Source organism: Heterodontus francisci, chromosome 20, assembly GCF_036365525.1.
Source record: "Heterodontus francisci isolate sHetFra1 chromosome 20, sHetFra1.hap1, whole genome shotgun sequence".
Taxonomy (NCBI): Eukaryota; Metazoa; Chordata; class Chondrichthyes; order Heterodontiformes; family Heterodontidae; genus Heterodontus; species Heterodontus francisci.
In genome coordinates, this window is record NC_090390.1 from 77555680 (window position 1) to 77580662 (window position 24983).

The following is a 24983-nucleotide window of genomic DNA, read 5'->3' on the forward strand; positions in this document are numbered from 1 at the left end:
ACTGACGATCATGCTGGGTGCGGCGGTGCGTGAGGGGAGGAATTTGGTTCCCTAGTTGGATGTAGTGCTGGCCCTCCCACACCCCCGTCTGCCGCCAGGAGGCTGCCTCCATCCCTTGTCTGTGTTTTGGCCTCAGAGAGGAGCCCGCATGCCGACTGGAAAATTCCAGTTGGTGTGTGGAGAATGGCCTTAATAGGTCCCTTACTTGGCCTAATAAGCTATCCACCCGCACTCACCTGTCTCCAATCCTCTGAAAATGAAAATGGCTCAGAGACAAGACCATGGCAGGAGATGGGCCCACCAGCAATAGGCCAAATCGCCTGTATTCTGTGCTGTAAGATTCTATTAAATTCAATCTAATTTGCATTAAACACTTCCTTTGTGATGCTCCTTGTTTTGCTGGGTTTCTAGCCACTGAGGTGTTCCATTGTCTACAGCAATTGCCATTGTTAAGTTTGATCGTGTCACGAGCAGTTGGTGCTGCCTAATCCACAGGGCATTGCAGTTATGCCACAAGTGGAAGAATCTGAAGCAACTGGGTTCTCATCCCAACCAAAGTGGAGCAGAATGTCATGGAGGTTTCAGCTGTCAAAGAGAAAGATTTTTAAAGAATGGTAACATTAGTAGCACTGTAAAAATATTTCCTACATTACAACAGTGACGACACGGCAAAAAGTACTTCATTAGCTGAAAAGCATTCGGGAAAAGCTGAGTTCGTGAAAGGCGCTATGAAAATGAAAAGAACCATGTAATGCATCTATTACATGGAATGCATTCATGCTTGTATTCATAGCTTTCCATATTTTACTGTGCATTGTATTTGCTTCTCTTCTCTCAGATTTTCAATGCAGAATGGGGTCAGATTTACCTATACCTTAGCCAACCTGTTCACTAATAGCAATCTGCAACTGACGCTAGAAGGTTGATAAGGGAAATTTGGTTGGGGAGGGAACAAGGGAAACAGGAATCAGGAACTTTCCCCTCACATTTTGTTTTTCTTCCTGTATTTTCTCTCCATGTTTGTGAGGTGCTTATCTCGTTCGTACTGCTTCCCTTGATTCCAGGTCAGTATCAGGAATGCTCAGTGCGGAGAAGCATTGTTACTGACCTGTCTTCTGCCAACCCCATGGGCCTGGGGAAAAGCACTAACCTGCTCACTCACGCGATTTGCTAAAACCTGCAGCTTTGTGACCACAATGCAACAGAGGAGTGCCACATAAAATATTCTATTTTGAGCTGCAGTATGTTGCTGATGACTGGCCCAGCCAACAGTACATGCATTAATTATTTCACAGATAAAACCTAATGACTTGGTGTGGCCTTAGTTAAGGGGTAATTTCTCTGAGTGTCCAGAGTTAATTTTTGTCCCTGCTTCTAAAATTGTTCCAAGCAGTGAGGAAGTGTAACACAAGTTAACAACAACAACTTGTATTTATATAGCATCTTTAATGTAGTTAAAAAAAAGTCCCAAGGCATTATCAGACAAAAATGAACACCAAACCAAAAAACGAGACATTAGGACAGGTTTGGCCAAAGAAGTAGATTTTAAGTAGAATCTTAAAGTGGGGGGGGGGGGGCGGGGGGAGAAGGGGTGGAGAGGCAAAGAGGTTTGGGAGAGAATTCCAGAACTTAGGGGCGAAACAGCTGAAGGTACGGACACCAATGGTGGGGTGAAAGACGTGGGTGATACAGAAGAGACCGGAGGAACACAGCATTCTCAGAGGCTCTTAGGGCTGGAGGAGGTTACAGAGTTATGGAGGCTAGAGGCCAATGAGTGTTATCGACAGGTGGGAGATGATAGGGATGGTTTGCCCTTTATCACCTCTCAACTGACCGAAGACAGCATGTTTTTAAAAAGTGTTTTAGCCCGAGCATTTTAATGGTCAACAAACAGACAAATGACATGTTTTCTCGTAAGTTTAAAAGAAAGATAAATGGTTATTATACAACACCCGAAAATATACGCATCTTCACCCACTCTCATACAAGAAAAGATAACGTGTGTTTACATCTGATGGTTTTAAAAAGGGTTCGCTGTAAAACTTGTTTTTTCCAGGGTGTAGACTTGAAACGGTGCAGGCCTGGTTTTCTTTTTTTTCTGGTTCACTGAAGAAAGAAAAAAGAAAAACTCAGATGGTTCAGGAGGATGGATGCATTGCTGCAGACTTCTCTTGTTATATCTCAGTCACAGTTCAATGGCGAAAACCTGTTTCGATTTCTCAGGTAGGGAGTTCAAGGCCAACTCCAGTCTCTGCCTACATGCAGTTTAAAGATGGTGATCTTAGGCAGGGTCCTTCCTCTTCAGTGGAATAGAATGGAATTCTCACTTTTGAAGTGATAACTGAATTAAAGCCAACACTGAGTCCGCTCCACTTGTTCCAAAACGCGGTCACAATCCTTTCTCCCGATTGGTCAGTTTGAATCTGGCCCACTTTGGTGCCTCAAGTCTGTTGGGTTTGTTTCATCTTCTTTCTTCTTCTTTGGCCTCCTTTTCTCGGGAGACAATGGGTAAGCACCTGGAGGTGGTCAGTGGTTTGTGAAGCAGCGCCTGGAGTGGCTATAAAGGCCAATTCTAGAGTGACAGACTCTTCCACAGGTGCTGCAGATAAAATTTGTTTGCCGGGGCTGTTACACAGTTGGCTCTCTCCTTGCGCATCTGTCTTTTTTCCTGCCAACTGCTAAGTTTCTTCAACTCGTCACACTTTAGCCCCGCCTTGATGGCTGCCCGCCAGCTCTGGCGATCACTGGCAACTGACTCCCACGACTTGTGATCAATGTCACAGGACTTCATGTCACGTTTGCAGACGTCTTTAAAGCGGAGACATGGACGGCCGGTGGGTCTGATACCAGTGGCGAACTCGCTGTACAATGTGTCCTTCGGGATCCTGCCATTTTCCATGCGGCTCACATGGCCAAGCCATCTCAAGCGCCGCTGGCTCAGTAGTGTGTATAAGCTGGGGATGTTGGCCGCCTCGAGGACTTCTGTGTTGGAGATACGGTCCTGCCACCTGATGCCAAGGATTCTCCGGAGGCAGCGAAGATGGAATGAATTGAGACGTCGCTTTTGGCTGACATACGTTGTCCAGGCCTCACTGATGTAGAGCAAGGTACTGAGGACACAGGCTTGATACACTCGGACTTTTGTGTTTTGTGTCAGTGCACCATTTTCCCACACTCTCTTGGCCAGTCTGGACATAGCTGTGGAAGCCTTTCCAATGCGCTTGTTGATTTCTGCATCAAGAGACAGGTTACTGGTGATAGTTGAGCCTAGGTAGGTGAACTCTTGAACCACTTCCAGAGCATGGTCGCCAATATTGATGGATGGAGCATTTCTGACGTCCTGTCCCATGATGTTCGTTTTCTTGAGGTTGGTGGTTAGGCCGAATTCGTTGCAGGCAGCCGCAAATCTGTTGATGAGACTCTGCAGACACTCTTCAGTGTGAGATGTTAATGCAGCATCGTCAGCAAAGAGGAGTTCCCTGATGAGGACTTTCCGTACTTTGGTCTTCACTCTTAGACGGGCAAGGTTGAACAACCTGCCACCTGATCTTGTGTGGAGGAAAATTCCTTCTTCTGCAGACTTGAACGCATGTGAGAGCAGCAGGGAGAAGAAGATCCCAAACAGTGTAGGTGCGAGAACACAGCCCTGTTTCATAAGTTCATTATATAGTTCATAATTTCTCTTTGCGTGAGCATGATAAGAGGGATTTGAACATGTAACTCCTGAATCAATGGTAACTTTGTTTGGTAAGGAACAGTTGAAGACCTTTTGTCTAAATAGCTATAGCTTGACTTTTAATTGGAAAAGATGCATATGGGCATCTATTCAGGAGCTGCTGTTAAAATAGTAGAAGAAATGCCGCGGTGGGGGGGGGGGGGGGGTTGGGGAGGCGGCATTGAGGAGTGATTTAAGTGAGCTGAACAGTCGAGATAAACATGGGTTGTGGAGAGGTGGACAGAAATGCATTGAGCAACAAAGAGTTTGCAGAACCTCCCGGACAGTTCTGTTGGAAAAGTGCTGCATGTGCAACCAACACCTCCAGTGGGGTCCTAGGACATAGGCTACCATTAATGTTAAAACCATCACTATGTTCCTATAATGTACCAAATTGGCATATGGAAAGGCAGAATTGAAAAATGAATATATCACAAAACGATGTTAACTTTGGATCAAATAGTTGCGTACACAAGTTCAACTTGGGTTCAGTGGTTTAGTGGTTATGTTACATTTTTTATTCATTCAAAGGATGTGGGCTTCACTGGCTCGGCCAGCATTTATTGCCCATCCCTAATTGCCCTTGAGAACGTGGTGGTGAGCTGCCTTCTTGAACTGCTGCAGTCTTTGGGGTGTAGGTACACCTACAGGAAGGGAGTCCCAGGATTTTGACCCAGCAACAGTGAAGCAACGGACTAATAATCTAGAGAATGTCATATTTAAATGGCAGTTTGAGAATGTGTATTCAGTTTTAAAAATCTGGAAATAAATCAGTAAAAGTGACCATAAAGTTGTTGGATTGTTGTAAAAACCTACCTGGTTCAATAATGTTCTTTGGGGGATGAAGCCTGCTGTCCTTACCCAGTCTGATTTATATGTGACTCCAGTTCCATGCCAATGTGGTTGACTCTGAAGTGACCTAAAAAGCCACACATGCCAGGGCAACTAGGGACAAGGAATAAATGTCGGACTTGCCAGCAATGCCCAGATGAATAAGAAAAAATATCACCAACTGGTCTGTTGAAATTTACAATGCCAGTTGGCATTCTACCTATTTGCATATCACAATTGAATTTTACTTTTCCATACAATGCAGTCATAAAAATGGTGGACCCAAGCATCAGTTGTGTTGTGTCAAAATGACTCACTTTGAACGGAGCACTACAGTTAGCAATTAGTTCTGCAAGTTTGGGAATACTTGAATTCTCTCCCTTTTTCATTACTTTTTATATTAAGATACCATATCTATAATTATCATGATTGTCCTAAGCTGATAAAGCATGCCCTATGGTATTATTTAATTACATTTCCTGTGAATAACACTGTATCATTTTGTAGTTACACATCCTTTCTGTTGAGGCATGTTATATGATTTCATTCTCATAGTTTTGTAAAATTATAGAACTGTTTTATGAGTTGAAGTTTGGTAGGTGATGATATCCATATGAAAAAGGCAGTAAGGCGCATTATTTAATTAAATAATTATTTTACCACAAGTTAACAATTTTGATATATGTGAAGTAAAATGATTGCCATGACAGGTTTGAGCTCACTTCATTTATGTGAAGAAACAAGGGAAGCAGGGATTGTTCTCCTTAAAGCACAGAAGGATAAAGTGAGATTTAATAGAGGTGTTCAAGATCATGAAGGATTTTGAAAGGGTAAATAAGGAGAAACTATCCACCAGCAGCAGGGTCAGTAACCAGAGGAAATTGATTTCAGGTGTTGGCAAAAAAAGGGGTGCTTTTTTTTTAAAAGGCAAGTAATATTCATGCTACACAAGTGCCAAGCAATGACCATCTCAAACAAGAGAGAATCTAACCATCTCCCCTTGATTTTCAATGGCATTACCCCACACTATCAACATTCTGGGGGTTAACGTTGACCAGAAACTGAACTGGACCAGCCACATAAATACTATGGCTACGAGTGCAGGTCAGAGGCTGGGAATTCTGCAGCAAGTAACTCACCTCCTGACTCCCCAATGCCTGTCAACCATCTACAAGGCACAAGTCAGGAGTGTGATGGAATACTCTCCACTTGCCTGGATGGGTGCAGCTGCAACAACACTCAAGAAGCTCGACACCAACAAGGACAAAGCAGCTCGCTTGATTGGCACCCCCATCCACCACCTTCAACATTCACTCTGTCCACCACCAATGCACAGTGGCAGCAGTGAGTACCATCTACAAGATGCACTGCAGCAAAGAACCAACGCTCCTTAGACAGCACTTTCCAAACTCGTAACCCCTACCACCTAGAAGGACAAGGGCAGCAGATGCATGGGAACACCACCACCTGCAAGTTCCCCTCCAAGTCTCACACCATCCTGACTTGGAACTATATCACCATTCCTTCACTGTCGCTGGGGCAAAATCCTGGAACTCCCTTCCTAACAGCACTTGTGGGTGTACCTACCCCACATGGACTGCAGCGTTTCAAGAAGGCAGCTCACCACCACCTTCTCATGGGCAATTAGGGATGGGCAATGAATGCTGGCCTAGCTAGTGACACCCACATCCCACAAACAAATTTTTAAAGTTATGATCTGGAATGCACTGCCTGAAAGGGTGGTGGAAGTGGTCTCAATAGTAACTTTCAAAAGAGAATTGAACATACACATGAAGGGGAAAAATTTACAGGGCTATGGGGAAAGGGCTGCGGAGTGGGGCTCATTGGATTCCTCTTTCAAAGATCAGACACAGGCACGATGGACTGAATGGCCTCCTGTGCTGTATCATTCTACGATTCCATGATATCCATGCTTTTGACTGAGCCAATTCAAGGGGAAAGCACTAGCAGCATCTGCACGGCACATGAGCCTTTTCAGGTTTGAGCCCCTTGAGTGCATGGTCAGTAGGTTAGCAAGTGGCTCAGCAGCATTAGTGCAGGTACGTTCTGAATTGGTTTGCAGTTGACAATTAGTTGTAATGTATATCTTCTGGCAGTGCACAGAGTAAATTAGTGCACTCCTGTGAATGTGCTCAAGGTGTCTTTGGCACACACTCAATTCAATAAGGGTAAACTCACCATCTCAGTGTATTGTAACCAGGAAAATGGTTTGGCGTTAAGACTACTTAAGTTTTCTGACGCCCACCTATCTCCCTTCCCTCCCAAAACCTCAAAGCAGAGGTTCTCCTGATCTCCTTTCTCTCCGACAATCTACAAGCTTTTAAGGCCCAAATCAGCCTCACTTAATCCCTACTTCCTGATTTAGCTTGTCTTCCCTCCTAGTCTTTCCTTAGCCCTTGGGCCTTGAATAGGTTTCTCAACAATTTAAGCACAAATTTAAATTGTATTGTGAGTTCTTTTAGATTTTAGATTTTTTAGATTTAGAGATACAGCACTGAAACAGGCCCTTCGGCCCACCGAGTCTGTGCCGACCATTAACCACCCATTTATACTAATCCTACACTAATCACATATTCCTACCACATCCTCACCTGTCCCTATATTCCCCTACCACCTACCTATACTAGGGGCAATTTGTAATGGCCAATTCACCTATCAACCTGCAAGTCTTTTGGCTGTGGGAGGAAACCGGAGCACCCGGAGGAAACCCACGCAGACACAGGGAGAACTTGCAAACTCCACACAGGCAGTCCCCAGAATTAAACCCAGGTCGCTGGAGCTGTGAGGCTACGTTGCTAACCACTGCGCCACTGCTATTGGTGTTTTATGGTAGTGTATGTTTTGATGTCTTTTTTTTCTGGATAGAAGGAGGCGAAGTAATGCTTTTTAATTGTTTTTCTGAGCTTATGAGGCTTCAGCCGGTGTTGCTTGGTAGGCAGTGTCTGGAGAGTGTTAACAGAGCAGCTTGACTCATCATCAGATTCCCCCACATCCCTGTGTAGAAGTACTTCCTTCTGTTTGGCATCTCCACAAGTGATAGAGCTGAGGTTGTGAACACACCAATTTTTATTTAACTTTACTGTGTGCGCTATTTTTAGAGCATCTATTCAAATAAACTCAGCTCTGTACTAATTTAATGTCATTGTTAACCTAGTCAAATTTTGTAAGAACTGCAAACGCATGAACAGGTGCACTGGGAACATAGGGACATGAGTAGGCCATTCAACCTCTCAAGCCTAGTTCCCTGGTTACGAAACACTGAGCGGGTGAGTTTACCCCTAGTACATAAAGTGTGCTAAAGGCATTTTTAGTTACATTAACAGACTCTGCTAATTTTTCACACCATGCTGCAAGAAGTGATGCATTACATAGAATATACAGCACAGAAACAGACCATTTATAGAGTCATATATGGCATGGAAGGACACCATTTTGGCCCATTAGGTCCATGCCAGCTCTCCATGGAGCAATCCAGTCAGTCCCACTCCCCTGCTCGCTCCTGTAGCCCTGCAAGTTTATTTCCTTCAAGTGCCCATCCAATTTCCTTTTAAAACTATTGATTGTCACTGCTTCCACCACCCTCGTGGACAGTGAGTTCCAGGTCATTATCACTCGCTGCATAAAAAGGTCCTTCCTCACATTGTCCCAGCATCTCTTGCCCAGATCTGAACGCAATACTCTTCCTAACCAGAGCTTTATAAAGGTTCAGCATAACTACCTGTTTTTGTACTCTATGTCTCTATTTATGAAGCCCAAAATCCCATATGCTTTACTAACCACCTTCTCAATATGTTCTTCAAAGATCGATACACATGCACCCCCAGGTCCCTCTGTTCCTGCACACAATTTAGAACTGCACCATTAAGTCTATATTGCCTCTCCCAATCTCTTCTGCCAAAATTAACCACCTCACACTTGTCTGTATTAAATGCTATCTGCCACTTATCTATGTCCTGTTGCAGGTGATTCTTATCATCCTCACTGTTTGCCACTCCTCCATGTTCGGTGGTATTAGCAAATTTAGAAATTCTACTCCGTATTCCAAGATCCAAGTAATTTATATATAGCAAAAAAAGCAGTGGTCCTAGCACTCACCCTTGGGGAACACCACTGTCTACCATCATCCAGTCTGAAAAACAACTATTTACCACAACTCACTGTTTTCTGTCCTTAAGCCAATTTTTTATCCATTCGGACACTGGCCCTCCTATTCCAGAGGCCTCAATTTTGTTAACCAGCCTTTTATGTGGTACTTTATCGAATACTTTCTTAAAATCCATATAGACAACATCCACTACATTCCCTTCATCAACCTTCTGTGTTACTTGATCAAAAAATTCAATTAGATTAGTTCAGCATGATCTGCCTTTTTCAAATCCGTGCTGGCTATCCTTAATTAACTTGAACCTCTCCAAGTGCTTGTTGATTTTTTTCCTTGATTATTGTTTCTAAAATCTTGCTCACCACGATGTTAAGCTAACTGGCCTGTAAGTTGCTCGGGCTGTCCTTACTCTTTTTTGAATAAGGGTGTCACATTTGCCACTCTCCAATCCTCTGGCAACTCCCTGTTATTTAGGGAAGCCCTTCCGCTATCTCCACACCCACTTCCTTTCAGAACCTGGGAAGCAAGCTATGCAGACCAGGTGACTTATCTACTCTAAGCATAGCCAGCCTTTTCAGTACCTCTTCCCTCTCAATTTTTATCCTATCCACTGCCTCTACTCTTTCCGCTTCTACCGATATTTTGTCAGATTCCTCTTCCTTGGTAAACACCGACACAAAGTATTCATATTCTAGCCTTGCACTGTGCCTCTTAAGCACATATTACCCTCTTTTTCCCTACTAGGCCTCATTCCATTTCTTACTATTTACATGTTGGTAGATGATGTTTGGGTTGACTGTTTATGTTGAGGGTTTTCTTTTAATCATTCACAGGATGTGGGCATCACTGGCATGGCCAGCATTTATTACCCATCTGCAATTGCCCTTGAGCCACCTTCTTGAACCGTGTTGTGTAGGTAAATGCACAGTGCTGTTAGGTAGGGAGTTTCAGGATTTTGACACCGTGATGATGAAGGAACGCGATATATTTCCAAGTGAGGATGGGGTGTGACTAGGAGGGGAACTTGCTGGCAGTGGAGTTCCAATGTGCCTGTTGCCTTTATTCTTCTAGACTGTAGAGGTTTCGGGTTGGGGAAATGTTGTCAAAGAAGCTCAACCTTAAAATTAGAGCTAGGCCTTTCGGGGTGATGTCACGAAGCACTTTTCGCAGGGCATCTTGTAGATGATACACATTGCAGTCACTATTCATTGGTGATGGAGTGAGTGAACATTTAAGGTGCTGGATGGGGTGCTGATCAAGTGGGCTGCCTTGTCCTGGATGGTGTCGAGCTTCTTGAGTGTTGTTGAAGCTGAATTCATCCAGGCAAGTGGAGAGTATTCCATCACACTCCTAATTTGTGCCTTGTAGATAGTGGAAAGGCTTTGAGGGTCAGGAGTTGAGTTACTCACTGCAGAATTCCCAGCCTCTGACCTGCTCTTGTAGCCACAGTATTTACATGGCTGGTCCAGTTTAGCTTCTGGTCAATGGTGACCCCCAGGCTGTTGATGTTGGGCGATTCATTGATGATAATATGGTTGAATGTCAAGAGGAAGTGGTTAGACTCTCTCTTGTTGAAATGGTAATTACTGGCACTTGTGTGGTGTGAATGCTACTTGCTACTTATTAGCCCAAGCCTGAATATTGTCCAGTTCTTGTCACATGCAGACATGGACTGCTTCAGTATCTGAGGAGTTAGGAATGGAACTGAACACAGTACTTTTATTTTTGTGGGCCTTGAAGAAGCAGGTGTCCTGCTCCTGGGTCCAGAAAAAAACAACTCCAGCCCACTGCACAGCCCAGTTTGAGGTGTTCCCCCCACCCCCCAGGGATCACTTGTCGGTCAGTCCATCCTAGGAAGACAATTTTCTACCCTCCTGGCTGACAAGCTGCAGTGGCGACATTTAAATGAGGCCCTAATGAATTTGACTCAGGCCTCAGACCATTTTGGGTGCAAATTGATTTTCTCAGCCATTGTCTTTCCACGACCCTTTTTCCCCTGGATTGAGATGTCATTGCCTGATGGCGTTAATTCCACAATGTACACTAATCTGCAGCAAATTCAGGGAGGTTGGGTCAAGTGGGAACTACTCAGGTGGAATTGACTTTTGATGGTGGAAATGTGCTAGTAGTTCTGTGAACAAAGCAATACTGGAGCCTGAGGCAGAGATTCCAATGTCACACTCATCTCAACAGAATTTGTCTGTGTTCTGCCAAGTCCAATTGGAAATAGTTACAGCTTGACGTGAAGCCCAAAGGAAAGCATCAAGAAAGTGAAGCAAAGCTGACTCATTTCCTGCACAGAAAAGTGTCTTACTTGTGCAACTAAAAACAATCACAGAACTGGAAACGAATTAACGCAGAAGAAAAGGATGAAAATAATCTTATGTGCTCTTCAAATAAATTCTGGGCCATCTTATCCATAAATTAACCTGGACAACCTGCCCTAGGAAATACTTGAATAAACTGAGGGCTTATGCTCAGAAAAAGGGTGTGGAAAGATTATAATCCTTGTGCTTTATAAGGACTTGAATATTTCTCTAACTAAGATCCCTTAGAGGCACAACAGTATTTCAAGCACAAAAGGGTTAGACTCATTCCCCAGGGGACAGGATGCAGCTCAGTTGGATAGCCCAGTTCATGCTGAACAGGAGCAGAGTCCATGTCCTCAAAATTCAATCATAGTACAGCACAGACGGAGGCCATTCACCTCGAGTCTGCGCTGGCTCTTTTGAAGGGCAATCCAGTTAGCCCTACTCACCCACTCTTTCCCCATATCCCTGCAATTGTTTTTCTCCTTCAAGTATTTATTCAATTCCCCTTTGAAAACTACAATTGAATCTGTTTCCACCACCCTATCAGGCAGTGCATTCCAAAACCAAACCACCCGCTGCATAAAAGAGTTTGTCCTCATACTGCCTCTGGTCCTTTTGCCATTCACCTTAAATCCGGTTATCGATCCTTTAGCCATTTGGAAATAGTTTCTATTTACATTATCAGATCTTCTCTTAGCCCTCTCTGTTCCAAGAAGAACAACCCTAGCTTCACCTTTAAGAAAACTATAGGACTCCCCCAGTGGGCTAAGCACTTTAGACACATGCATCTATGCCCTATCATCTAGGAAAGTTCCAGCTTCATTTCTTGATGAGTGCTGAGTTAATTTGACATTGAAGGACACAGAAGTATCCCCAGTTAAAGTGGGACCAAAAAAAATCAGCCAGTGTTCCCACTCTTGATCACTATCAGATGAAACTCAGTGGAGAAGGCATGTGTGTGGGCATTGGGTAAGGTCTATTGTGACGTCCCATGGTGTGTTAATGCTCATTGTTCAGATTTCCGCATGATCAATGGGTAAGGTAATGGCAGCATTATGCATCTGTAGAGGCATATCCCAAGTGAGTCAGTGCCCACAGAGAATCTTCTCAACAAGTCTCCTTAAAACAGCAACTTGCAATTATATAGTGGTTTTAATGTAATGATACTCAAGGAGACACTGACTCACGCGGGGTATGATTCCATTGGTGCAAGCTGCCTAGCTGTATGGAAAACAGACTTGAAGGAGTGACCAAATGTTGGTCAAAGATGGATTTAAGGAACTTTTTAGAGAGAAGGTTGGAGGAGTTGATGGAGGAGGTTTCCAGAGATGCCATCACTTCTAATCTCTCCTTTCCCACTTAAGCGTCTGTTTTCCATACAGTTAAACATTCAAAGAAGAAGTGGCGTCTGGTGACCTTTCAGACAGGTGAGGCATATGCTATGCCTGCCTAATCAAGCCAAACTTGTTGCTATGGCAACAGGGCCTTTTCTCAGGTGCTTATACTGTGTCACTACCCAGGTCATAACCCAGTAAACTGTCTGCCATTTTCAGATCGTTTTCATGATGGAATGACAGATAAAGAACAATCCAGCTGCATTGGGATGTAAAGTCACTGACCTGAAACGTTAACTCTGCTTCTCTCTCCACAGATGCTGCCGGACCTGCTGAGTATTGCCAGCATTTCTTGTTTTTATTTCAGATTTCCAGCATCTGCAGTGTTTTGCTTTTATTACATCAGGAGCTACCTGACCATCAAACCATCAGCTGGTACAACTCTGACACACAACTAGATCAGTGCAGTCCAAAAGTAATCGCTGACTGACTGCAGGTGTGACTATGGTAACACGTGCTAGCCACGTGGACTCATTTTAGTAGAATGTACATTCATGGAATACAGGTAAATGTACTTCACATATGTATATTTATTTAAAAATATCTATCAACATTCAGCAACACTCCCACACTCTGCTTTTCATCTCACCATTTATTATTTATTTTATTAAGAGATACAGCACTGACACAGGCCCTTCGGCCCACCGAGTCTGTGCTGACCAACAACCACCCATTTATACTAATCCTACATTAATCCCATATTCCCTACCACATCCCCACAATTCTCCTACCACCTACCTACACGAGGGGCAATTTACAATGGCCAATTTACCTATCAACCTGCAAGTCTTTGGCTGTGGGAGGAAACCGGAGCACCCGGCAGAAACCCACGCGGTCACAGGGAGAACTTGCAAGTTCTGCACAGGCAGTACCCAGAACTGAACCTGGGTCACTGGAGCTGTGAGGCTAACCACTGCGCCACTGTGCCACCCGAAGCAAATACAAACGTAAGTTAAAGTTCACATGCATATGCAGCATTAATGATTATTGAGATTACATGCCCCCAACAACAGTGTCTATTACTCATTTTTCATTTGCTACTCAGAACTACAATTAGTCACTTCTGGTTTCCTGATCAGTGGGGCTAGTGGCTGCTGTATTGGACAACATTGATTTAGGTGAGGCAGCACCTCACCTGATGAGCCTTCTCTGTGAACGAGTAGTCTGACAGTGCAGAAGAGTTTAAGGTCTGTAGTGTGGCGTGCATGTAAAACTGACCCAGTGTCTGTAGAAGATGTCCCTGAGGAGCAACAAGGAAGATCAGAGGACCAGGATAGATTGTTGGGAGAATCTGGCAGTGATGAAGTAGGCAGAAAGAGAAATCATTGCTCTGTCCACATTCAAATAGGTAAGAATGCAAAGGCAATCCGATGGAGCTGGACAATGTAAGAGAGGTGTTGTCAACCATGTTGAACACTGCAGAGGATGGAGAGGGACAAAGCACTACGATCACATTCACAGAGGATGGAACTGGTGACTTTAGTTAGAATTTGGTTACTCCCTTTTTTTTCTCCCCTTTTCTGCAGGGATTGACTCTTATTGGGCCATGCTTCCCTAAGTGCTAGCAGCTTACCCATAACTTGCCCAAAGTGGTCTGAGCCTAAAATTGTCAGGAACTTTGACTGTGAAGAAAAACTCAAGCCAGGTTCATTATCCTACCCTAACCCAAAGGCCCCCGTCACACTTTGGGATTTTTGACTATGCTGCTGAGGAAGAACCTTGATGCTACTATTGAGTTACACTTAGCTCTCAAGGGCTGTCAATGTACAGTATAGCGTGGCTGTGAGATTTCAATGAAAATTTACATACATACACAACACAGAAACAGGCCATTCAGCCCAAACAATTGTGATGTTTATACTGCATGAGTCTCCTCCCATTCTATCTGCCTAATCTCAACCTTTCTATATTTCTATTCCTTTTTCTCTTATGTACTTGTCTGGAAGCCTTTTGAAAGGGTATCTGCTTCAACAATGAAAATTAATTTTGACAATTCAATGATCATTGGCACCTATTCTGGTTGAGATGACTTGATTCAAGTGAGCTCTGTAGTGGTAGGTGCTAGGCAGTCTGGAGAGATTCTGCTTCCTTTAACAATAAAGAAAGGAAAAACCATGTTTGGGTCATTCAGGTCAAAGATTGTGAGAATGAAAAGTCAAGGCCTGAGCTGAGAATTAAGGTAAAGCAGGTGTTTCTTTCCCAGCTAGAAGTCGATACAAGAGGAAATAAAACAAACAGTGACTATTCTGTCAGCGGGATAATCCAACATGTTTTACTGTTGCTTTGGGATATACTATACCATTCGTGACTCCTCAGATACTGCAGCAGTCCGTGTGGGAATGCAGCAAGACCTGGACAATATCCAGGCTTGGGATGATAAGTGGCAAGTAACGTTCGCGCCACACAAGTGCCAGGCAATGACCATCTTCAACAAGAGAGAATCTAACCATCTCCCCTTGACATTCAATGGCATTACCATCGCTGAATCCCCCACTAACAACATCCTAGGGGCTACCGTTGACCAGAAACTGAACTGAAGTAGCCATATAAGTACCGTGGCTACAAGAGCAGGTCAGTGGCCAGGAATCCTGAGGCGAGTAACTCACCTCCTGACTCCCCAAAGCCTGTCCACCATCTACAAGGCACAAGTCAGGAGTGTGATGGAATACTCTGCACTTGCCTGGATGGGTGCAGCTCCAACAACACTCAAGAATCTCAACACCATCCAGGACAAAGCAGCCCGCTTGATTGGCACCCCATCTACAAACATTCACTCCCTCCACCACCGACGCACAGTGGCAGCAGTGTGTACCATCTACAAGATGCACTGCAGCAACGCACCAAGGCTCCTTAGACAGCACCTTCCAAACCTGCGACCTCTACCAACTAGAAGGACAAGGGCAGCAAATGCATGGGAACACCACCATCTGCAAGTTCCCCTCCAAGTCACACACCATCCTGACTTGGAACTATATCGCCGTTCCTTCACTGTCGCTGGGTCAAAATCCTGGAACTCCCTTCCTAACAGCACTGTGGGTATTCCTATCCCAAATGGACTGCAGCGATTCAAGAAGGCAGCTCACCACCACCTTCTCAAGGGCAATTAGGGATGGGCAATAAATGCTGGCCTAGCCAGCGACACCCACATCCCATGAATGAATTAAAAAAAATACTGTGGGAGAAGACTAGAGATGCATGTATTCTGCAAATTAAACAGCTTCTTGGGTTTGTTATTGACCTTATCATGGTAGAATCATAGAACAGTACAGCACAGGAAGAGGACATTCAGCCCATTGAGTCTGTGCTGGCTCTTTCAAAGAGGAACCTGATTAGTCTGACTCCCATATCCTTGCAATTTTTTTCCTCCTTCAAGTATTTATCCAATTCCCTTTTTAAGGCTACTAATGAATCTGTATCTGCCAAGACTGTTCTTCCGTGTTGCGTATTGAAAAGTTGGAGGAGCATGTGTGAGAGTTTATGGCCTCCAGTTGATATGGCAAAGGGGACCAGATTGTCACAACCCCTGGGTTACACTACTGTATTAGTAGTTATTCAGCAGTGTAAGTCATCTGAGGAATGTAAGGTGGGTGATGTCTGCTTACAGAAAGTTTTCATCATGTAATCAGTACAAGACAAGGTGGCTCAATAAATAAATGCAATGCGTGCCCACTGTGGTACTGAATCACACAAACCAAAAGTTCTCCAGTACAATTCAAGCTTTGTTAAGTAAGCTGATCTCAACACCACTGGGCTAGGATTGTGAAAAAAAAAAGCCCAAATTACAAATGCTATCCAGTGATCCCTGTCAAAGCAGGATGGCTATTCCAAGTGACTAGCTAGCTTTAATCCAAATCTCAGTGGGTATTCATGCAATAAAGGAAAAAAAAGTCTATTTCTAAAGTGCCTTTGATAACCTTAGGCATCATTATGCAGTTTCCAGCCAATGAAATGCTTTTGAAATGTAGTCACTGTTGCAATCTAACACAGCAGCTAATTTCCTCACAGCAAGGTCCCACAAACAGCAATGTGATAATGACCAGGTAATCTATTTTAGTGATGTTAGTTAATAAATATTGGCCAGGACACTGGGGAGAACTCCTCTGCTCTTCTTTTAAACAGTACCATGGGATATTTTACATTCACCTGAGAGGGTAGACAGGGCCTCAGTTTAACATCTCATCTGAAGGATGGCATCTCCCTCAGCACTCAAGTATCAGCCTAGAATTTGTGCTCAAGTCTTTGGAGTGGGACTTGGACCTACAACCATCAGCCTCTGAAGCGAGGGTTGCTACCAACTGAGCCACAGCTGACACCTGCGTGACACTATGTGTAAAACTGGCACTAGATTAGTAATTTCACTCAGAGGGATGACTGGTATGGGAAATGTCAATGGTGCAGAGGGAATTTCCCTCTGAGGTTTGGACTGAGGGATATTGTTGGGCAGGGTTGCAAGAGTTTTAGTCTGTATCTAATCACAATATAGTTGACCTTGATTTAACAGCGTTTCCAACAATTGAAAAGTGTTCCATTGTCCTGTACTTACATCACTCACCTAGATGAACATAAATGTAATTTAAAAAAAAAATAAAATATTGGAATATAAAGCTAGAATTAATTGAAAGACTTCACAAATAACAGGTAATGAATCTTATTTGTTAAAAGCAGAATTGCCCCACTTCAGTTTTAATAGCAACCTTCTACGATATTCAAAGATGAGTCATCAAACTTCCTCTGTGTTTTTGTTTCATATTTCTATGGGAAAAAATATTGACTGTTGAAGCTTAACTGGAGCAAGTTTCTTAGTGATTCATGAAAAAACTAAAGAAACAGTTGCAAATAGTGCGGAAAGGTTAGGTGTGTGACTATACACAAGACAAACAATGACTCAGTCATTGTTACGGCCGGCTGCCAAAAACTGGCAAACACCAGGTCTAACTGTTTTAATCTTGGCATTCCATGATAGTGCAGCACTTCAAAGGTCTAACATCTTGCTCCAAAGAGTTGTCAAAATGGAAGATTGTAGCAGTGATTTACAATATGCTGATTTCCCTATCTCAACCATGTTGTAGTGGGGAGGAATCAACTACTTCCCCAGTAAAAGAAAGAAAAGAACTTGCATTTATATAGCAACTTTCACAACTTCAGGATATCCCAAAATGCTTTACTGTCAATGAAGTACTTCTGAAATCGTCACCATTGCAATGTAGAGACCTTGGTTTAATGCTTATTCCAAAAATTCGCAATACCAACAGGGCAGCACTGCTGAGTCAGAGGTGAGAGCGTCAGTCTAAATTATGTACTCAAATCGGTGGGGTGGGACATGAACCTGCAGTCCTTCTTACTCAGAGGTAACAGTACTACTACTAAGCCAAGGCTGATCCCTAAGATACTGAGGATATAAAGGGCAGTTGATTAATACAATTGTAAGCGTTAAGGCATGCAATAGCATTAGTTTTAGACTGATGGCAGGTCTCTCCTTATCTACTCAGCCATAGAAACTACTTGGTGCAGGGGATCTTTATGTCGTCATTGTCGACAGGAATAGTGCCGGAAGACTGGAGGATAGCAAATGTTGTCCCCTTGTTCAAGAAGGGGAGTAGAGACAGCCCTGGTAATTATAGACCTGTGAGCCTTACTTCGGTTGTGGGTAAAATGTTGGAAAAGGTTATAAGAGACAGGATTTATAATCATCTTGAAAAGAATAAGTTCATTAGCGATAGTCAGCACGGTTTTGTGAAGGGTACGTCATGCCTCACAAACCTTATTGAGTTTTTCAAGAAGGTGACCAAACAGGTGGATGAGGGTAAAGCAGTGGATGTGGTGTATGTGGATTTCAGTAAGGCGTTTGATAAGGTTCCCCACGGTAGGCTATTGCAGAAAATACGGAAGTATGGGGTTGAAGGTGATTTAGAGCTTTGGATCAGAAATTGGCTAGCTGAAAGAAGACAGAGGGTGGTGGTTGATGGCAAATGTTCATCCTGGAGTTTAGTTACTAGTGGTGTACCGCAAGGATCTGTTTTGGGGCCACTGCTGTTTGTCATTTTTATAAATGACCTGGAAGAGGGTGTAGAAGGGTGGGTTAGTAAATTTGCGGATGACACGAAGGTCGGTGGAGTTGTGGATAGTGCCGAAGGATGTTGTAGGGTACAGAGGGACATAGATAGGCTGCAGAGCTGGGCTGAGAGATGGCAAATGGAGTTTAATGCGGAAAAGTGTGAGGTGATTCACTTTGGAAGGAGTAACAGGAATGCAGAGTACTGGGCTAATGGGAAGATTCTTGGTAGTGTAGATGAACAGAGAGATCTTGGTGTCCAGGTACATAAATCCCTGAAAGTTGCTACCCAGGTTAATAGGGCTGTTAAGAAGGCATATGGTGTGTTAGCTTTTATTAGTAGGGGAATCGAGTTTCGGAGCCACGAGGTCACGCTGCAGCTGTACAAAACTCTGGTGAGACCGCACCTGGAGTATTGCGTGCAGCTCTGGTCACCGCATTATAGGAAGGATGTGGAAGCTTTGGAAAGGGTGCAGAGGAGATTTACTAGGATGTTGCCTGGTATGGAGGGAAGGTCTTACGAGGAAAGGCTGAGGGACTTGAGGTTGTTTTCGTTGGAGAGAAGGAGGAGGAGAGGTGACTTAATAGAGACATATAAGATAATCAGAGGGTTAGATAGGGTGGATAGAGAGAGTCTTTTTCCTCGGATGGTGATGGCAAACACGAGGGGACATAGCTTTAAGTTGAGGGGTGATAGATATAGGACAGATGTTAGAGGTAGTTTCTTTACTCAGAGAGTAGTAGGGGCGTGGAACGCCCTGCCTGCAACAGTAGTAGACTCGCCAACTTTAAGGGCATTTAAGTGGTCATTGGATAGACATATGGATGAAAATGGAATAGTTTAGGTCAGATGGTTTCACAGGTCGGCGCAACATCGAGGGCCGAAGGGCCTGTACTGCGCTGTAATGTTCTAATGTTCTAAAATAGGGGAGACAGAAACAATGAATTATCCTCCCTCAAAATAAAATCTTAAATAATAGACCTAATGCATTTGATGTGGCTGTGACAAGTAAAAGAGTGTTGGTCACATATAAGCTTATGGGGTGAAAAGCCTGGTAGTGCTAAACATGATAGGAACATAGGAAGGCATATAGGAGCAGCAGTAGGCCATTCAGCCCATCAAGTCTGCTTTGTCATTCAATTAGATCATGGCTGATCATCTAACTCAATGCCACTTTCCCACGCTATCCCCATATCCCTTAGTGATAGTGAATCCACAGCCTATTTTACACACTGCCTGATTTTCAGAAGAAACCTGGCTTTTGGGGAGAAATTATGGATGTCAAGAATTATAGACAACATAAAAACCTGCAAGGAGTCAAAAGCAGAAAAACGTTCAACCCAAATAAAATGGGGATTTATTCATCCTGCATGATCAACAGCCCACTTAAACCCTCTTTTGAAGGCAGGAATTTATCTGCACTCAGGCACAGATCTGTGGATTAGTGCAATACATACATGTCACATTTGAGCCTGCAGGATGGACCAGACAACTACATTGGAGACGTGGAGGCCACTTATAACATTGCCACTTCGAGGAAAGAATGGTGGGGTAAATATTGGTATCCTTCTTAGGCAGTCCCTCGGGAATGAGGATGACTTTCTTCCACTCCAGGGTTGTGGGTCCTTAGGTGAGTGAATAGCCCAATTCTGGATCCACACACTCTGCCACAGGTGGGGCAGGTGGTGTTTGATGAGGAGAGTGAATGGGATGCTCGAACTTCCGAATGCTCCTTCCGCTGTTTGCACAGTCACTGCCTGAGCATGTAGACATTGTTTGAACTGGCTGGCACCTTCGCAGATGCTTTTTCTCCATTTTGGGCAGTCTCGGGGCAAGAGATTCCCACATATCAGTGGAGATGCCGCATTTTTTCAGGCAGGCTTTAAGGACATCCTTGTAGCGTTTTCTTTGCCCTCCTGGTAGCCTCTTGCCGTGACGGAGTGCGGAGTAGAAAATTTGGTTTGGGAGTCTTGCGTCAGGCATGCGGACGATGTGGACCACCCAATGTAACTGACCAGCCATGATCAGTGTCTCGATTCTGGGGATGTTGGCCTGAGACAGGACACTGATATTGGAGCGCCTGTCCTGCCACTGAATTTGCAGGATCTTGCAGAGGCACCGCTGGTGATATCTCTCCAGGGCTTGTCTGCTGTACAGTGTCCATGTTTCTGACGCATACAGGAGGGCAGGTAACACTGCGGCCATGTAGACCATGAGCTTGGTGCCCGGTTTGAGGTCTTTGTCGACAAACACTCTTTTCCTCAGACGACCGAAGGCTGCACTGGCACACTGGAGGTGATGATGAGTTTCATCGTCGATGTTTGCCTTGCTGAAAAGAGGCTTCCAAGGTATGAGAAGTGATCCACATTGTCCAGTGGTTCACCGTGGATCTTGATAGTCAGGTGGCAGTGTTGCACTGCAGCAGCAGGCTGGTAGAGGACCTTTGTCTTCCAGATGTTTAGCTTAAGGCTCATTCTTTCATACGCCTCCGTGAATGCATCGACGAGGGTTTGAAGCTCAGCCTCTTAATGTGCGCATACGCAAGCGTCGTCAGCATACTGCAGCTCAATGACAGAGGTTGAAGTGGTCTTGGTTCTGGACTAGAGGCAACATAGGTTAAATAGTTTACCACTTGTCCTGTAGCGTATATCTACTGCCGCATGGAGATGAGGTGGAGTGTTGCGGCAAAGAAGATGGAAAAGAGCATTGGTGCAATGGCACAGCCTTGCCTGACCAGTTTGCACTTGGATTGGGTCAGTGGCAGATCCGTTGGCAAGGATTACAGCTTGCATGTCGTCGTGCAGCAGGTGGAGGATGGTGACGAATTTCTCCAGGCAGCCAAATTTGAGGAGGCTGTTCCATAATCCCTCCCGGTTGATAGAGTCGAAGGCCTTTGTGAGGTCAAAGAAGGCCATGTATAAAGGTTGCTGCTGCTCCCTACATTTTTCTTGGAGTTGTTTTGCTGTGAAGATCATGTCCACTGTGCCTCTTGATGGACGGAATCCGCACTGTGATTCCAGTAGGAGCTCTTCAGCCACGGGGAGGAGGTGGTTGAGAAGGACTCTTGCGATGACCTTCCCTGTGGCGGACAGCAGGGATACCCCTCTGTAGTTACCGAAATTGGTCTTTTTTGAAGATGGTCACAATTACGATGTCTCAGAGAACCCCTGGCATGCTCTCCTCTTCCAGTTCAGGGTGATGAGACCAGGTGTTTGTTGCAAGAGTGCCTCTCTGCCGTGTTTTAGAATTTTGGCGGGAAAACCATCTACGCCAACAGCCTTATTTTTTTAGCTGTCGGATGGCCTTTTCAATCTCATGTCGGGCTGAGGTTGTAGTGAGGTAGTGGCAGGAACTCGCATCGTGGACTGAGTCGCGCTTGAGGTGATCTTCGAGGTGCTCCTTCCAACAAGCGCTGACTGCCTCTCTGTCTTTGATCAGCGCAACAACATTCTTTTCTCTCAGTGGGGTAGTTCCTTGGGTACTTGGGCCATAAATGGGGGGAAATATTAATATAGCAATCCGGTAACTGTATGTCCTGAGTAGCAAGCAAGCTGAGTAGAGTTGGCCTAGTAGGTGCTCTAGTTTAATTGGTTGATTTATTCGTTCATGGGGTGTGGGTGTCGCTGGCTGGGCCAGCATTTATTGCCCATCCCTAATTACCCTTGAGAAGGTGGTGGTGAGCTGTCTTCTTGAACCTCTGCAGTCCATGTGGGGTAGGTACACCCACAGTGCTGTTAGGAAGGGAGTTCCAGGATTTTGACCCAGCGACAGTGAAGGAACGGTGATATAGTTCCAAGTCAGGATGGTGTGTGGCTTGCAGGGGAACTTGCAGTTGGTGGTGTTCCCATGCATCGGCTGCCCTTGTACCTCTAGTTGGCAGAGGTCGTGGGTTTGGAAGGTGCTGTCTAAGGTGCCTTGGTGCGTTGCTGCTACTGCTGCCACTGAGAGTCGGTGGTGGAGGGAGTGAATGTTTGTGTATGGGGCTGCTTTGTCCTGGATAGTGTCAAGCTTCTTGAGTGTTGTTGGAGTTGCATCCATCCAGGCAAATGGAGAGTATTCAATTACACTCCTGACTTGTGCCTTGTAGATGGCGGACAGGCTTTGGGGAGTCAGGAGGTGAATTACTTGCAGCAGGATTCCTAGCTACTGATCTGCTCTTGTAGCCATGGTATTTCTATGGCTACTCCAGTTCAGTTTTTGTTCAATGGTAACCCCCAGGATGTTGATAGTGGGGGATTCAGCAATCGTAATGCCATTGAATGTCAAGGGGAGATGGTTAGATTCTCTCTTGTGGGAGATGAACATTGCCTGGCACTTAAGTGGCAAGTAACATTCACGCCACCCATCAGCCCAAGCCTGGCAATTGGGTACCTGCACACACAAAGGACAATTGCTAAATTCTGCAATTGGGGTTGAAAATGGAATATACCCCTCAATGATTCTTCTGCACTGATCGTCTGATGGCTCTTAAACACACATGAATTTTCAGGAATCATGCTGCTCTCTATTTCTCAGGAAGAGACAATATAGCAGATAACACATCAGACCCTACATGTCCGATGTCCAATTATTTAAGCCAGAACTTGTTCAGCAAGTTCACTGAATAATAGCTGCTGCATCCAACTAATTCTTTAAATCTCTATTCAACTCAATTGTCATTGTAGAAGAATGAATTGAGCCAATAATGTAGAACAAACTATTGCAGTCTGCAAAAGATACAAGGATAGGATGGAAGGTTTCTTTGCTTTGAATAAGGTAACGCCAGTGAGTCAGGCAATGCAACTGAAAAAATGTCAGATTGAGGAGGATATATTTGCAATTCTATTTTTTTTTAAATACAGACTGTATCGAATACATGTTTAAACCTGAAAAACCCATACATCAATGATGAGAAACTAGACTCAGGGTGTTAACTACATCAACTGCATTGTACCAACAAATGCTTCAAGTTTTCCTCTATCATCTTTCTTTAACTGTGACACTAAGGAGTTGACCAAAAGATATATGAGGACACTTGTGAATCTTTTCTGGCTGGACCAAACTGAGTTTATCCAAGTTATAAAATCTATAGGTCATTTCAGCAGGTGTTTGAAGAGAGAATGTTGTGCTTTGTTTGGAAGATGAAAAGACTTTTGGTGATTTGTCCTTAAGGAGATTTGGATTCATGGAGAGTTTTTTGATGCTGTCCTCTATTCTTTATTCAATGTGTAACTAGAGCAATCATACATTATTGTCTTTATGTGTGGGCAGTAGTTAGGATGCTCTTCTAATTACACCTTTAAGTTGCTTTCATATCAGTCTTCTTTTAATTTGTATTTTGGAAGCCTAGCTCCATGAATCAGGGCCCCTGGAATCCAAATTTAGGAAGTACAATATATAAGGCTTTTTAAATTAGTGTTTAAGCCGCTTATAATTGAAGTGTGTTGCAACCTGAACATTGTCAGAGGGACATGCAAACTGTTAAAAAAATAAAATTCCCAACGATTCACGCTGAGCCAATGAATTAAATTTCCTTTTACGGCATGGGATTCTGGAAGTTTTACCAGTGTTTCAGTGATCCCATTGGCGACTAAATAAATGAGATTTAATTTTATTGCATGGGATTGTAAGGTTGTCAGGGATTTTGGCCAGTATTTCCGGAGATAGTTTCAATTTCTGTAATTCTGCTCATTTTTCAGTTAAAAAGCTGAAAATCAGTGTCCTTGCCAATAACATTCTACTTAATATCCACAAGCCTATGGCCGAGCTATCCAATGATAGATGAATAAGGCAGGAATATTCATTACAAATTTAAATCAAATAAATAAAACCTTGAATGAAAAGCATGATTTTTTATTTTTACAAGTTGGCTAGTTTCCCAGCCGCCCAGTGAGTTGATAAAAGATGGGGGTAGGGGCACCTTAGCTGACCCATGCACCCCCAAGGCCTGTCTAACGTAATTTTCAGGTGGGCCTGAATAACTCTGTGACTCTATGAAGGATTTGAAAACGAGGATGAGAATTTTAAAAATCGTGGTGTTGCTTAACCGGGAGCCAATGTAGGTCAGCAAGCACAGGGGTGATAAGTGAACCAGACTTGATGCGCGTTAGGATACCGGCAGCAAAACTTTCTGCGAAACTTTCAGGTTTATGGACGGTAGAATGGGGAGACTGGCCAGGAATGCATTGAAATAGTCGCATCTAGTGATAACAAAGGCATAAATGAGGGTTTCAGCAGCAGATGAATTGGGCAGCTTCTGTTCTTGGCACACTGTGCTAATTTGTACCAGGCAGTGAGTGGCCTAACTGGCTAGTTCTTAACGGGAATGTGCTGTTGTCATTCCTGCTAAAGGCCCAAAATATTTTTTGAGGGGAAAATTTTTATAGGGCAGGAGGAGCACTCCACAAAAATACTGCAGCTTGCTTCCGTCCCATGCTCGACACCTGACTCAACACTTGGCATAGGGGGTGTTGAGGGGCATGTGAAGGAGGTGCCTAGCCAAAACCTGTCAGTTAGCTCAGCGTGAAAGTTAGCCGATTTTCCAGCCTCCCAGCGAGCTGCAGTGGTGCAGCTACG